The 14016-nt window shown below is 46.8% G+C and overlaps 1 protein-coding gene across 2 annotated transcripts in view; it reads left to right on the forward strand.

Annotated features, from left to right (window-relative positions):
• Positions 1-1835: 1835 nt before the first annotated feature.
• LOC133346974 (F-box only protein 34-like) overlaps positions 1836-14016 on the forward strand; it is a 51869-nt gene continuing 39688 nt past the window's right edge. The window contains exon 1 of one of the 2 annotated variants that reach the window (XM_061558828.1): positions 1836-1993. The gene's annotated coding sequence lies outside the window, so the exon portion shown is untranslated. The remainder of the gene's footprint in view (positions 1994-14016) is intronic. The other variant, XM_061558833.1, reaches the window with a different exon arrangement.

Genomic DNA, 14016 nt, shown 5'->3' on the forward strand with positions numbered 1-14016 from the left:
ACACCTAGGGGTGGGAGGGGGGTCAGACATTTGTGACGAAGTGTGACGAGGGGGGAGGTTTGATAAATGTGACGTCACATCAAAATGCGCAACTTTAAATAAATATAAACAACACGTTCTACTTAATTAAATATAATTGTTAAAATAACACAAATTTTGATTAATTTTCATTATTTAACTTTTTGATTATTTACATTTATTAAGGTCACCTTTTATTTTTAGTATAGATATTATAATGTTAAACTTATGAACCGGAAGTCAAACTACGTCACACTTTAATAGAGAATAATACTTCGTCAGGAAGAGGAAGTGCAAATACAATTTTAATGCAGTTGTTATATTAAAAACGCTTGATAGTTTATAATACGATTTTTTAAACGTAAGTACTATTATTCCTGTCATATCAATCGACAGAATTTAAAATCACACACATTTGTTTATTAAATATAAATTTTTAATATCAGTATGAATTTTTTTTATCTATTATGTTACGATAACATTTATGATAATATAGAGAGAAGTTTTTGGGTACAAAGATATCAAACAGCCATTTTTGAGCATGGAGGGATAATTAATCATCGAGTACCGACTAAATCGACGTCATTCGGCAAGCGTGCAATAGCCAACGCGTCCTCCAGGATTAGTTATTCCTCCATGAAATTGTAGTTCTTTGTACCCAGAAAATGTCGTCATTCTTCTTTTCGCCATTGTCCTACTATGAACCATGAGTGACTGAATTTAACCATTTATGATCTTAATTTAACGACGGAATTCCCTTATGGAAATGCATTTTCTGTTTAAACCACTCACGATTCAGTATATATCGTGCGCACAATTTAGTATGTCATGCGCAAAAAATTTAGTTTTTTTTTATTCCATGAAGGAGCATTTTGCTTCTCCATGGGAGAATGGAGAAGCATAAATTTTGACATTTTTAAAAATGATTGTTCTTAAACATTTTGATTCTAATGATTCGACCAGGGCTTTTCATTCTGTGAAATGAATATGTGATTGTTATAATTGTACACTCCATTTTGCTTCGTTCTATTATAAAGTTTCAAGTATTTGTTTTAATAGTTATAATTACTTTTAATATTTGATAATTATAAGAGCATTTCAATGTAATATTCTGAACATCTGCAGTTTTGGTTAGACGATTAATATTTTCAAGTGAATTTTATGCTAAATTCAGTTTCAAACGCCTCCTTTTTAATAAATGTTTTCCCCTACAACATCAGAGTGCAGCGCCACATTAAATACGCACTACAATGACAATATTTTAAAGTGATTTGAAGCTTGTTTTATTTTAAAAATGGAAATACTGTCTGGTTTTAGGAAGGGGGGCAGAGCTTTGTGACGTCATATTGGAGGGGGGTCTGACTTTTTGTGACGCGGTGTCACGAGGGGGGGAGGGAGGGTCAAAAATCGGCCAAAATCAAGTGACGTCATTTATAGACGGCTCCCAATGGAATTTTATTTTCAGAATTTTCGCACCCCCCCCCCCACCTCGGCGTCCGTGACGTCACGCGAGCGGCGTCCGTGACGTCACGCGAGCGGCGTCCGTGACGTCTCGCGAGCGGCGTCCGTGACGTCTCGCGAGCGGCGTCCGTGACGTCACGCGAGCGGCGTCCGTGACGTCTCGCGAGCGGCGTCCGTGACGTCACGCGAGCGGCGTCCGTGACGTCACGCGAGCGGCGTCCGTGACGTCTCGCGAGCGGCGTCCGTGACGTCTCGCGAGCGGCGTCCGTGACGTCTCGCGAGCGGCGTCCGTGACGTCACGCGAGCGGCGTCCGTGACGTCTCGCGAGCGGCGTCCGTGACGTCTCGCGAGCGGCGTCCGTGACGTCTCGCGAGCGGCGTCCGTGACGTCACGCGAGCGGGGGGCGAGAAGACGGAGCGAGACGGAGCCGCCACAGAGCGGCCCGGCCGAGCCGAGTCCCGTCGATTGGAGCCTCCCGCTCCCCGGATCGAGTGAGGCCCGAGCTTTGGTCGTGGTGAGGACCCCCCTCCGTCTCCCGCGATCTCCGTGTTTGCGTGCACCGTGGCCTGCGTGTATCTATTTCCTTGGTGGTCGTGTCTTGAGTGCGCCCCGTGGTTTCCGCATCCCTCCACATCCTTGCCCCCCGTGGTCTTCTCGTCTCTGTTCCCCATCGTCTACACGGTGTCTCTCTCCCCCCCTCTCCCCGTGTCTCTCTCCCCCCTCTCCCCGTGTCTCTCTCCCCCCTCTCCCCGTGTCTCTCTCCCCCCTCTCCCCGTGTCTCTCTCCCCCTCTCCCCGTGTCTCTCTCCCCCCTCTCCCCGTGTCTCTCTCCCCCCTCTCCCCGTGTCTCTCTCCCCCCTCTCCCCGTGTCTCTCTCCCCCCTCTCCCCGTGTCTCTCTCCCCCCTCTCCCCGTGTCTCTCTCCCCCCTCTCCCCGTGTCTCTCTCCCCCTCTCCCCGTGTCTCTCTCCCTCCTCTCCCCGTGTCTCTCTCCCCGTGTCTCTCTCCCCCTCTCCCCGTGTCTCTCTCCCTCCTCTCCCCCTCCTCTCCCCGTGTCTCTCTCCCCCTCTCCCCGTGTCTCTCTCCCTCCTCTCCCTGTGTCTCTCTCCCCCCTCTCCCCCTCCTCTCCCCCGTGTCTCTCTCCCTCCTCTCCCCGTGTCTCTCTCCCTCCTCTCCCCGTGTCTCTCTCCCCCCTCTCCCCGTGTCTCTCTCCCTCCTCTCCCCGTGTCTCTCTCCCCCCTCTCCCCCTCCTCTCCCCCGTGTCTCTCTCCCTCCTCTCTCCGTGTCTCTCTCCCTCCTCTCCCCGTGTCTCTCTCCCCCTCTCCCCGTGTCTCTCTCCCTCCTCTCCCCGTGTCTCTCTCCCTCCTCTCCCTGTGTCTCTCTCCCCCCTCTCCCCCTCCTCTCCCCCCTGTCTCTCTCCCTCCTCTCCCCGTGTCTCTCTCCCCCCTCTCCCCGTGTCTCTCTCCCTCCTCTCCCCCTCCTCTCCCCGTGTCTCTCTCCCCCCTCTCCCCGTGTCTCTCTCCCTCCTCTCCCCGTGTCTCTCTCCCTCCTCTCCCTGTGTCTCTCTCCCCCCTCTCCCCGTGTCTCTCTCCCCCCTCTCCCCGTGTCTCTCCCCCCTCTCCCCGTGTCTCTCTCCCCCCTCTCCCCGTGTCTCTCCCCCCTCTCCCCGTGTCTCTCTCCCTCCTCTCCCCGTGTCTCTCTCCCCCCTCTCCCCGTGTCTCTCTCCCCCCTCTCCCTGTGTCTCTCTCCCTCCTTTCCCCGTGTCTCTCTCAGACCCTCTCCCCGTGTCTCTCTCCCCCCCTCTCCCCCGTGTCTCTCTCCCCCGTGTCTCTCTCCCTCCTCTCCCCCCTCTCCCCGTGTCTCTCCCTCTCCCCGTGTCTCTGTCCCTCCTCTCCCCGTGTCTCTCTCCCTCCTCTCCCCCGTATCTCTCTCCCCCGTGTCTCTCTCCCCCCTTTCCCAGTGTCTCTCTCCCTCCTCTCCCCGTGTCTCTCCCCCCTCTCCCCGTGTCTCTCTCCCTCCTCTCCCCGTGTCTCTCTCCCTCCTCTCCCCGTGTCTCTCTCCCTCCTCTCCATGTGTCTCTCTCCCTCCTCTCCATGTGTCTCTCTCCCCCCTTTCCCCGTGTCTCTCTCCCCCCTCTCCCCGTGTCTCTCTCCCCCCTTTCCCCGTGTCTCTCTGCCCCCTCTCCCCGTGTCTCTCTCCATCCTCTCCCCGTGTCTCTGTCTTGTATCTCTTTCCCTCTCCTACGCCGCTTTGTCGCCGTGTCCACGTGAAATGCGCTGTGAAGCAGTAGACATCGGACAACAAACGGAAGACAGACACCAAACAGTGGGATAACAAACATCGCTGGAACACTAAACTACAGACAGCAAACAGGAGCAAGACAACCACAATAAGCCAAAGAGTTTAATAGACACCAGTGGCAGACCAAACAAGATTCCTCAAACAGCAGAGAAAACAGAAATAATAGCAATGAGAAAGGGACTCCTACATTTCAAACCGATTGCTACTGCTTCTTGCTACATTCGTGAATGAGCGTCGCCTTTGTCTTGTTTACTTGGGGTCGCATTAAGGCTGGTTTGCATCATAATTGTAGAAGATGTCCTCAGTGTGTGGTTACCTTGACCGATCATCCTTTGTGTGAAAATGAAGTGCCCTGCCGCATAAGCGACTGACAACGGGTCATTTCCAAATGTCATATACCTTCTGGAATTTCATGGATTGTCTTTAGCCCAACATGGACCAGCGCATAATGTTTTTTTCCCGCACTGGGATCATTAAGACACGTGATATCTCGCACAGTTACATCATATATTTCCGTGTTAAATTAAAGGGCCTTTAACTGAAGGTACTTGAATTGAAGGCTGGAAATCTGAGCTCACACTTCTCGCCATGCCCGAGAGCCATGGGTTATAGAATGTTAGTAGGTCGTGAGCCAGCGTCGATTTAAGTTTGTGTTGAGACGTGTTTGGTGTGGACAAGACAACTCTGAGACATTGTGCACATGACAGGATCCAGACTGGGAGTGGATTGCCCTTCACAGTCTGCCCATTGATCAATACATTTATGTAGTTTTAACCTCCGCTAAGCAACCAGCCAATTCTGCATGTGTCCTGCATTAGAGAACACATGGAATACAGCATTAGCAGTCGATGTGCGTTAGATACATCTTCACTATTCCTGGCACAGGGCCACCGACCAATGAGGATTTTTAGTTTGTACATTAAACAAATTAGAGACTGATGAAGATGAGGAAGGTGGTACCAATAGAAATGTTTTTATATTGGATATGGATTTTGCAATTGAGAGAAATATTTGTTTAATATTCGGACTTATTCGAAAGCACTCCAGTGGTGAATGTGTTGACTTTATGGTTGTTTTTTAAGTTTTTTGAATCTCGTCCACATGTTCTGCAGCTGGGTTTATTTCGAGAATCTTGACAAATAATCTAAAGTGGGTGAATTTTTACATTCTTACAGCATTGGGCAAGGCAATGGAAATGACACTGCGCCAACGTAAAGGTTGTTGCATATTGCGTGTCCTTTAGACTGCACCCTGGAATGCTGCTCTGCATGAATATTTGTTCCACCCGTTGTGCCTTTCCTCGATGGAGCTGGAAAACTCTTTGAGATAATTCACATAATAATTCTAGGAGATGATTTGCTCATGTCCTTCCTGGGCGTGGCTCGTGCAGCTGATGACTGATGACCGTCGGTATGCTTTTCCATAATGGTCTGGTATCTGCCTGGGTTCGGTGACTTAAGTGGTTCCTAAATAGCACTCTTCTGCCGCTGCACCACACCTACATTTCCCCCTGGCCTGGTGGCTCGTGACGTCAATTACTGTGCACTGTTCCGTGTTGTTAACATTCGATGTAAATACTCAACACAATCCCCTAGTGGGGATTAATTTTTGAATGCTGAAAAAAAGGAGTTAAAAATATCTCGATTGTGGTAGCATGCCAGTCCATTAGCAGACAAGCCGGCCATGCATTGTGTAGTCGACTACCTGTGTGACCTTTGCTATGTCTGCTTCTGCCAAGATTTTGCTTGTGCACTGCTGCTCACAGACTGCATATCGTAGCGTAAGGCGTGTTTCTGTTTGTACAAAAACTTAAGGCAAAGTTTATTTGCGTTATCTTCAGCGAGCACTAATCAAATTCATATAAATCCAATTGTTTTCAGGAAGACTATCAGGTTTATCCCCTTCAGCAAAAGTATCCAGTTAATATTTTTAGAGCGCTATGTGCAACGTTGTTTTGAGGGGCAGGGAAGACAGCCACTGAACTTAGTTTACACTAACCCAGGATTGCGTGGTATTTGTTGAACTGTAGTTGCATCACTAAGCAATCTCCAAATAATTAATGGAAGCTATTTATTTAAATTGTTCCCATCACATTATTATTGGAAGTAGTATTTGAACCACTTTTTTGTTAAATGTAAGTCCACTGCTGGATGAAGAACTTCCCATCCTGTGTCGGTCATGGGATGTATTTGACCAGACCTCATTACCTTCGTCAGTGGGTGGTGGTGCGAGGGAGTTCAGGCTGGTTCAGATATCACTCGGCCGCTGCTGTTAGCCGTGGCCAGGAGTCAAACTTAGGTCACCGGGTTCGTGACAATGCAATGCGCCACTGGTCCACTCCTTGTTAATTGCACGTACGAAATCCGATGTGCCCACCTCTCCTGTAGTGGTGGTTGTACTTGAGCAGTCTGTGACCTTTTCAAGCGACAGAATCCTCAGGGTTTGAGGCTGCCGGGCATCGTTGCTGACCGCCTGGTAGACCAGCGTGGCGTTGTACCGTGGTGGACCCCCCTCCTAGCATTCAAGCAGGGGAAGTGGGCCGTGTGATCGCCCAGACGAATAATAATGGCTTCATCCAAAGAGTCCGCGACCTCGAGAGTGGCATGGCCCGCACGCTGTCTCCCAGCACCACCAGCACGCAGAATCTTGAGCACAGTCCAATGTACAGACGCTGAGCCACAACACACAGGGCACGGGTTACTTCACCATTCATCTCATCGTGTCGTCTCCGTAACCAGGTCATCAACCATATTGCCTTCAGCGTGAAATGAGTATACAAACTAATACGTCCTTTGGTATAACAAAAAAATGTTGACCACAGGAAAGAGGGCTTCTCCCACTCAAATATCTATGACGAGGTGTGTTTTTACACCTTAAACAAGTCAAGTAGGTATGGTATCACTCCGGTGGTGAAATAAATATACAGTGCATACTACTTGTGCGCGTGTACATCTTAATGCATTCGAATTGCTTCCATTGTTTTTTCTCAAAGTGCCTAACAATGCCCTCCTCTGTGTAATCATGCTTTGGCGTAAGGTTGTGGCAATTCGATGTAAACATCGAATGGGTTTTATACTTTTGACCTTGCCAAACAGACTAATTGTGGCACAATTCCGTGGCAGTTTGTGATATGTCGTTGTGTTGTTGATGCATTGCGTTCTTGATTGGCCAAGGCTGTGGCATTGTAGCAATTACATGATTTTTGTCCGTGACGTGTGCAAGAGTATCCACGTGGGTGACCGCCGCTGCTAAGATGCTGCTGGAATTTTAATAGGTCTCGTGATTAGCCACCAACAAAAATCAACAAAGTGGGCGCTAGCCGTTCATTCACTTGTCCACCAATATGACATCAGCGCATGCTGTTGCACACAATGGAAAGCGAGACAAAAAAACTTCTTAAGACTTCTATGCACCATTTTTGTAAGAAAGCTGTTTGGGGGAAATTGCTTAACTAGAAACGTTGATGTCTGCTTTAGTCTTCGTTGACCATGTGAGGACCTACTGAAGCAAAACATCTTTGCAAGGGAGGTTACGCAATACACGTAGAAGATGGTAAGCGAGTGTTGGTCTGGATGTTAAAAGTTGGAAACGCACGTTACGCTGCTAAGAATGGACTTTATGTTGTATATAAAGCTCAATATTTTCGCAGCATAGTTTAGACAAATACGGAGTCTTTGGGGTATTTAAAATTGTATTTGTCTGCAAGTTTGCATCACTGCGAAAAACACGACAACGTTTTCCACCCTTTCGTCTTGGCTGGAAAAGTTGTATTTGTTAAATGTGTATCGAATGCCTTTTCTCGTTAATGATTCAATGGATGGCCAGAGCACGTCTTTGTCTAACGGAAACAGATCCTGTTTCAGGGTGAAATTTACCCACCCTACTGTACCAATTTAAAACAACAGTCAGACGTAACTGGATGACTCATTGGACTAACACTGTGGGGTGAGTAAAACTGTCCTGCTCATTTAAAGTGAAAAAAACCCCCTCCTCGTTCTGAAATGGCTCTCATTGTTCGCCGAGTTTAATGATCCTGCCCCCATGCTTTCCTGATTTCACAAAAATGGTTTTGCGTGATTCATCACTGTGCTGTACCTTGAGAGTACAAAATGAGTCGCAGCTGTGGCCAGTGTCAGGCTGTTGGTGCAGCAGCAGCACTGCTTTTGCAGTGGACGCTGTGCGTCCCCCTCCCCCCGATTGGGTGTTGCATGCAGGTGAATGAGGATTGGAAGGCACGAGAGCGAGTGTCCTCAATGTTTGGTGGTATTCGTGTGCTCTGCTGGAAGCTGTTGCATGTGCAAGGTACAGGATGGGAATTATCCAAGTAACAAAAGTAGAATATGCTACGGGCCCCGCACTTTCAAGTGCCCCGCGCTAAATGCTTTCAAGCTATTAATTCCGGTTAATTGATTCTGCACTTGCTCTATTACTATAGTCCTATACTGCCTTCAACTTTTATGAACGACTGGGTGTTTAAGGTTAGCGATTTGTCGTATTATCTGGCTGTATAGCAAATGAAAAAATACAATTACTTTACTATGCAAGTAAAAAATTTGTGTTTTCATATTTATGTGCGTTTTTTATATCTTGCGCCCCTTTATAACATATGCTACAGGCCCCGCACTAGCTTAATCCGGCACTGATGGGAACATATTAAATAGGTGGGGGAGAAAATTTCAAGTACCGTAACTCCAGCAGGAAGTGTTTAAATAGTGTTTCCACATTATCCCCGAAAGGTATTTGTTTTTAACTTGTTATGCTTATATATTTTTAAACAGCAGTGAATCTGTCTACAAAAAAATGTGGATGTTGGTCACATACAAACATAAACGTACACAGTATTATGAGTAGAGTGCTGTATTTAAATGCAAGCTGTAAATGGTGGCGGCGTTGAGTCCAATAGAGCATTGTAGTGTCCTTGTTCAAGATGCAGAATTCCAAGACCAAAATGAAGCCTTGAAAATGTTTGCACGGATTCATGCTGAGCTGTACAAGTGCGGGCTTACCGCTAAGTGTGTGTGGCTCTTGAGTTATGGTACCACGTGGGTTTGTAATGGATAGAGGCGGTATTAAAATGGCTTTTATTGTTTCTATCAAAACAATGTTCATCCAGGCTTCAAACTCTCCAGGGGGGAATGGGTGTTGCCCCCGCAAGATGCGAATGCTGCCAACACGAAGTCACAGCTTTCACTGAGAGTGAAGAAAAGCATAAATGCCTGCAAACCTGTTACATGTTCTGCAACAGGCCTGCCAAGTGAAGTTGCACCTTTCCAATCGAGGGGAAGTCGAATTTATTTGCGTGCCTTCCTGAAGTTACCTTGGCTGTCCCCCGGACACTTCCACGACAGTGTTTGCAGTATGCATAATGTCGATGCAGTAAGCCAGCGTTTTGAGGGATTTTACTGGCTCTGCAGGAAAACTACTATGTGTGTGGAAAATAAGTGTTGGCATATTTGTAGAATATGGCAATATATATACGGAGTACTAAGCTAAGAGTGAAGAGTGCCTACTTGTCAGAAGAGAATGGTGACTGATACAAGTCAGGCCAAGCTAAGTAGGACCCCGTATTAAAATGTTTACTGTGAGCCCAACCCAGGCAGTAAAGCACTGTTAAAAGATTCCCGGCTGTTTGCATGAAGTAATTAAATATTTAACGCCCTGTTTTTTTTGTTGGTGAAAAAAAATAATGAGAACTGAAATGCCATCATTGTTCCACAGTTAAACACCGTGAGCATGCCAGGCTTCTAATACTGATGAATGTGTGGTGTGTTCTGCGTCGTACTCTGTTATCTCGGTTTGTTGCTTGTGATCAGTACCCCTATCTGGCTTGGAGTTAATGCACCTAAACTTGAAATGCCGCCATGACAACTCACAGACTCGGCCAGCGCCTGGGCCTCATTACGTCAGCTTCATGGCCATGCCATATGGGATTATTTATAAAGGTGGGAACACCGATCGTGGCCTTGCAGGCTGACTTAATGATAGGTCATTCAAAGTCTTTCCTGGACAAAGCATTATTAGCATAGTCTTTAGAGACACAAGAACAGTTAATAAAATACCCTATATACACATCAACACACTGATGCAAGTCCAATGAATGAATCCACAGTGACAAAGATTACATCCACACTTCTTGTTCTGTAAGCATACACACAACCTCACGAGATGTCATGCAAGCCACATGACTCCAGGCTATTTGTAGCAAAATATCAGACGATGCAAACTAAATCATGATTTATTTGTAGCATGGCTTAATGTGATGAACGAGCAGTACCAGTATGTCAATGACAGCAATTCAGACACTAAATATACTTCAAAGTGCCTGCCTGTTACCTTTTATTCACGTTAAACCATGAATATAACTCCTCTTATCTATGCGACCATTCCACCACTGTTGCCAAAAAAGTGACCTTATCGTGTTAAAATTCAAAGCGAAATGTCACGGTACTTATAACCTGTTAATGTTTACACAGATTACAAGTAGATGTCTTTTTTTTGTATCTCCGAGGGAAACAAAAAGTGCAAATTTTGTCATCGGAGAGAGAGTGGCTTGTGTGACTGCGATTATAGAAGTAGCAATCACTCATCCGTGTCTTTATCCTTTGCTAACGTTTTATGAACAACGAATATTTTCCTGAACCTCCGATTTAGCACGGTTGTCTACGAAAGAAGTTCTACATACGTAACTAAATGTTTCTGTATAGCAAAACATGTTTTCTTGGTGTTTTCTTTCTTTTGTACAGAGAAACAATTGGGATTTGGGGAACCCTCCCCCCCCCGATCGAAGTTGTTATGTAAGACGCAGCTGTGTGCGCACATAGATGTAGAGCCAGGCGTACAGTGCATTGTGTAGTCGTCTTGTAATTTTGTTTGCTGTCCCAAGTCTCAGATGCCCTTCCGAGTTTATTTCAGAAATCGTCTCAAGCTGTGGCCAGGTGGCTCGGGTCAGCGTTCTGAGCTTGGCACCGCTGAGAATCCTGGGTTCACGTGCAGGCAGCCACCAGTGATTGAGCCAGCTTCTCAAGTGACTTCATTGTCTGAGCTCGATTGAGCAATGGCTCTGAACAAACCCTGCAAAAACGCATCGCGGTAAATTTAGGTTTGCCACTTGCTTTGGCTACATCTCAGTTGTGAGAATTAACGACAATCGGTTTGACCGCCGTCACTGTTAGGAGCAGAGCGGGTGGGAAAGTGCTGCCCACTGCAGATGGTGGCGGCGGCGGCAGTGCCCTGAGAGATCCTGAATGTAGGCTTCGTTTCGTTCTGTGAGTTCTGTGATGCCGAAGGAGCCAGCGGGAGAAAATTGGGAGCGGGGTGGAGGGGTGTCACGTGTCACTTCACCTAAAAACCTCTTACTGACGGCCAACCGTGGAGAACTGTAGAACAATGCCATAAAGCGACAAATTAACGTTTCCCCAGCAAGCCTACTTCGTCCATTCATAGCTGAATAGGTTCTTAGTAGTTGTGCAATGCCTGGTTTTGGTTGAATTAGGTCCCAAATGCCATTTTTCTGGAAAAGGTCATGTTCTATACAATGTCAGGTGAATGAGTTGTGAGAATCAAGGTGAGAGAACCTTTCGCCTAGACAATGCATTGACTCATCAATTAAGATGGATTCTTCTGCTCAAAAAACATGCATTGTGTCGTGCATATGAAGAATACATTTGTATTGTATATACGCTGTATATAATTGCCTTACGTGACCACTGCAGACAGCAGAGGGGCTACCTACGTTCACCACGGTATTTTTATTTATTAAACCGTGACTCACAAAAGTGTGACAATTCATCGAATCCCGAGGGGGTAATCGTTACGTACCAACTTTTACCCCAAGTGGTAAACCCATGCCTTGAATTCAGGCTCCCAGAGGCCTTGGCACAAGTCCCTGCTGAAGAAGACCCCCTTAGTAGCTCGGACCGAAGCCACCCGGCCGCACTCGATTGTATTTATTATCGTTTAACGCCCGGGTTTTTAATAACTTTGGTCGTGTCAGTGGAGTGTCACGCAATCCCATCAGGTTTACCCCCCCCCCCCCCACTAGTCTGCTACATACCTGTAGAGCCTGCGCTTTGTGACTGCGTTTCCGGTGTGGAAAGAACACAAATGGGTCACCCCAGGGCCGCGAGGAAGTCGTACAGTGTGTTCGTAGATAAATGTTCTTTTGCACAGCTGAGTACGAATGGTAGATAAATGTTTGCCCTGTGAGCCGTGTTTCGATATTGTCCCTGCCATCCCCCCCAGGCCCCCTACCAACCACGGATGCATGCACCTGGGTTTAGCCGGTAAGGTGGGTTTATAAGAAAGGGTGTGTGCGTACAATCGTTTTTCTTGTATTTGTCCAAGTAATGGTGTCGTGACGCTGGGGGGAGGGGTGCGATTGTCGATAACGCTGTGTTGTCGGTGGATAAGGGTGGCTTGGTTGTGCAGGTTAACCCACCTGGTTAAGTGCCTTACCGTGTTTTTTTTCCCTCTCCATAATAGCGCGCTTGTGTGGATTACAGTATATTTTGTGTGGGTTCTGGTATGGTGATGGTGATAAGGGTAGAAACGTACTCATTTTACACCGTGGCTATGTCAGTGGGTTTAACAATATAATATTGATTAATGTGATTTACTGGGAGAAGAGGCATATATGTATTCACAATGTTCTTTTGTGAAAGGAAATTAACAGTCACCAGCAGATGAGAAAAGAAGTGCTTGAGCCTGGACTTTAACAGGAGCTGTGAGTAGACAGCATGGATTACTGGTCAAGGAGAGTTGCAGACCACAGGGGCAGCAGAGGATATTGATATTTGTGGAGAGTACTGGTTTGGCTATTGGGCTTTATGTGAGTGCAGGTTATATACGCCTGTTGGCATTGGTTAGCATTGGCATGACTGCCCAAGGAGAGAATGTTGTCTTAGGAGAATGGAGCTCAGGCCGCTGGTGGCATTTTCTTGTTCTGATATTCACACTGCTCACTGGTGCCCTGGGCCACCCCATGTTCGGCTCATTGCCCAGACTCCTGAATAAACCCACGCGTGTTTCTAAGACAACAAAAGTCACTTAAGCACGAAACAATACATCGGCTTATTGGGAGATGTGTAACATCTTTACAGTGTACTGCTCATTCCACAACAATGCATTCTGATTTTATTTTCCCATTAAGTTTTAATATGAACAATCTAAACACCCCAATTGTCTCCGTTTAATGTATACATGCCCGGTCCCATCAGAACCCAGAAGCAAAGCAGGTTGAGCCTGGATAATTCTTGGATAGGTGGGCAACCATGGTGTATACAACAGGTGTTATTGGCTGGTGCGGGCCTATGCTGTGAACAGAAAAGAGCTGTCTGTAAAATCCAGTATTATACTGTACTATGCTGGCACATCTATGCTCCTTGCCTTCAGCAACCCACACTGACCCAGTGTGGTGAAGTATGGCCGAATAACCCCCTTGACCCACGTGGCATGGGAAGACCCTCATCCAGCAGTGGTTTGACAACAGGAGTGTACATGTACTGTATATATGTCACGTGAGGTTATACTTTACTTTATTTGCGGTGTGTGTGTCCTTGGTCAGTGGAAAGTATGAGAGGGATGTGTTGAGATTGGGGGTGGGAGGTGTCACACGGCTGGCAGAGTGTGTTGACTTGTTGGGGTCACCCGTGGCTTTGCTCTTCCACAGTCTTCAACCCCTGCATGATGTTGCAGGCCTAAGCCTGCCACCACGAGCACCATACAGCGAGTGGCTATTTGCTAACAATTCAACAGTGATGCTTTTTGGAGATCCAGCTCCCGAGCGTATGCAAGCTCATGTTTTGTTTTACCATCTGTAAGTAGGTGATAATTTTTAATGAATGTCATTCTCAGCAGTTTTTTTTTAAACAGCTCGTAATATTCATTAGCCACATTACAGTGATTTTGTCACATGTAAATGTTTACAATTATCGTCAGCCACGATTTATTCGCTTCTGGATGAAGGCTGTCTCGTGTTGTCACCATCCCTCACTGTCAAGTCATGTCACAATCCACCTCACTCGTGGACACGAGCTGTGATCTCGTCACTCGACCTACACTGTGGTCATCCTCCCGGGCATGTTCCCTTCTTTGGCAGCCAATCTGTCACCATTCTTTCCCATCGGCCATCATTTTAGTCGAGGGACATTGTTTGCATCCACCCGTCACATTATTTGCTTAACATTATTATAATCAAAATACATCCGGTGTCTGAAGTTCTTCCTCCGATCTGTACCATAC

This window comes from Lethenteron reissneri, chromosome 25 (genome assembly GCF_015708825.2).
Source record: "Lethenteron reissneri isolate LAM-NWPU_2019-01 chromosome 25, ASM1570882v1, whole genome shotgun sequence".
Taxonomy (NCBI): Eukaryota; Metazoa; Chordata; class Hyperoartia; order Petromyzontiformes; family Petromyzontidae; genus Lethenteron; species Lethenteron reissneri.